The sequence below is a fragment of the Lissotriton vulgaris genome, chromosome 2_1 (genome assembly GCF_964263255.1).
Source record: "Lissotriton vulgaris chromosome 2_1, aLisVul1.2, whole genome shotgun sequence".
NCBI lineage: Eukaryota > Metazoa > Chordata > Amphibia > Caudata > Salamandridae > Lissotriton > Lissotriton vulgaris.
In genome coordinates, this window is record NC_141687.1 from 1,186,541,297 (window position 1) to 1,186,543,796 (window position 2,500).

Here is a 2,500-nt window from a genome sequence, read left to right on the forward strand (position 1 = left end):
CAATCGCCCTGGGGCTTCCCCGGGACGCGGCTGGGGCCGTCGCAGGGTTAGCTCCGCTACCCCTTCGTCCCCCCACAAGTTCAGACCACCCCGATCGCCCGTGGCAGGGTCCCTCGCCGGGTCCTGCCGCGGAGGTACGCCGCCGGCGCGCCTGGCCCCCCGAGAAGGGGGCCTGGCGACCGGTCCGCCCCGGGCCCGTCCCGGGGCGCCTGGCTGCGTGCCACGCGAGGCTGTCTGTGGTGTCCCACCGGCTGCCCGCGCGCACGCGCCTCGGGCGCCCACCTCCGCGGCCGGCTCTCCGGAGCGGGCGAAGCCCTTCCGGACGCGATCCGGGGAAAGAGATGGCGCGCGCTGCCGGGCGTTGCCAGGCCCCTGCTCCGGCAGGGGCCCGGCCTCTTCCCCGGCAGTGCCCCCTTTTGACGCTCCGGCGTCATGCTTCCGACTACGACCTCAGATCAGACGTGGCGACCCGCTGAATTTAAGCATATTACTAAGCGGAGGAAAAGAAACTAACCAGGATTCCCCCAGTAACGGCGAGTGAAGAGGGAAGAGCCCAGCGCCGAATCCCCGCCCGGCGGCGGGCGCGGGAAATGTGGCGTACAGAAGACCGACTCCCCGGCGTCGCTCAGGGGGCCCAAGTCCTTCTGATCGAGGCTCACCCCGCGGACGGTGTTAGGCCGGTAGCGGCCCCCGGCGCGCCGGGATCGGGTCTTCTCGGAGTCGGGTTGCTTGGGAATGCAGCCCAAAGCGGGTGGTAAACTCCATCTAAGGCTAAATACGGGCGCGAGACCGATAGCCAACAAGTACCGTAAGGGAAAGTTGAAAAGAACTTTGAAGAGAGAGTTCAAGAGGGCGTGAAACCGTCGAGAGGTAAACGGGTGGGGTCCGTGCAGTCCGCCCGGAGGATTCAACCCGGCGGGAAGGTCGGTGGCCCGGGAGTTCCGGATCCCCTCCGCGGGACCGGGGCCCGGGCCCTACCCGGCCCCCGCAGGGCGCATTTCCTCCGCGGCGGTGCGCCGCGACCGGCTCCGGGTCGGCTGGGAAGGCTTCGGGGTGGCAGGTGGCCCTCCGCTCCGGCGGAGGGTGTTACAGCCCCCCTGGCAGCAGCTTCGCCGTGTCCGTGGGGCCGAGGGAGATTCGACCGCCTCCGCGCCCTCTCCCGGGCACCCGTCCCCGGCCGCCCCTCGGGGCGCGCCGGGTCGGTTGTCTTGGGGGACGGGGCTAGGCCCAGGCTGGGTCCAGGGGCCTGTCCGGGCCCCGGGTCGGGTGCTAGGCCCTGGGCCTCCGGTCCCCAACCCGCCCTTTCCCTGACGCCAGCTCACTTTTTCGTTGGGGCACAGAGTGACATAGGCTGGCTTGACTTTCGTGCCCAGCCATCTGGTCTCTGGGATCCCCTCGGCCATCTGGTCTCCGGGATCCCCTCGGCCATCTGGTCTCCCGGATCCCCTCGGCCATTTGGTCTCCAGGATCCCCTCGGCCATCTGGTCTCCAGGATCGCCTCGGCCATCTGGTCTCCAGGATCGCCTCGGCCATCTGGTCTCCGGCAATGCTTTCCTATGGGGGCGACCAGATGGCCGAACTTCCCTGGAAGTCCCGATGAGGTGCCATTTGCCTCCCGGATCCCAGCGAGGGCTCCAGGAGGTCGGGCACTTTCGCGCCTTAGGTCCCCTCTGTCACCTCAAGTGCACGGATTACAAGAAAGGGGGGTAATTTTCCTCCGGATTAGTAGGAAGAGGGTCAGACAGACCTCCGTGTGGTCTTGCGATTCTGAATCAGGGGAAGGCAGGACCCGGGCATGCCCGCCGGGGCCCCCAGGGGCCTGGGTACGTACCTGCCGCTCAGCCCCCTTGCCGATGGGCCTTTTCCTCCGAGTTTGCTCAGGCAGGCCTCCGCGAGGTCTGGCCATGCTGAGACGGGGCCAGGCAGCACCCGGGCCCGCCTGCCGGGGCCCCCAGGGGCCCGGGAACGCACCTGCCTCTCAGCCCCTTCCCGATGGTTCCTTTTCTCCGAGTTTTTTCCTACAGTCCGACCTCCGATAGGTCCGGCGGTTCTGAATCCGGGGAAGGCAGGACCCGGGCTTGCCCGCTGGGGCCCCCAGGGGCCCGGGTACGCACCTGCCGCTCAGCCCCATCGCCGATGGGCCTTTTCCACCGAGTTTGCTCAGGCAGGCCTCCGCGAGGTCTGGCCATGCTGAGACGGGGCCAGGCAGTACCCGGGCCTGCCTGCCGGGGCCCCCAGGGGCCCGGGAAGGCACCTGCCGCTCAGCCCCATCGCCGATGGGCCTTTTCCTCCGAGTTTGGTCAGGCAGGCCTCCGCGAGGTCTGGCCACGCCGAGACAGGGCCAGGCAGCACCCGGGCCCGCCTCACGGGGCCCCCAGGGGCCCGGGTACGCACCTGCCTCTCGGCCCCTTCCCGATGGTCTCTTTTCCTCGGAGTTTGCTCAGGCAGACCTCCGTGAGGTCCGGGGATGCCTTGAGATGGTTTCCCCCGGCTGTACTCT

The 2,500-nt window shown here is 68.9% G+C and overlaps 1 pseudogene; it reads left to right on the forward strand.

Annotated features, from left to right (window-relative positions):
* The first annotated feature begins 445 nt into the window (after window positions 1–445).
* Window positions 446–2,500, forward strand: part of LOC147731783 (28S ribosomal RNA) — a 3,972-nt pseudogene continuing 1,917 nt past the window's right edge.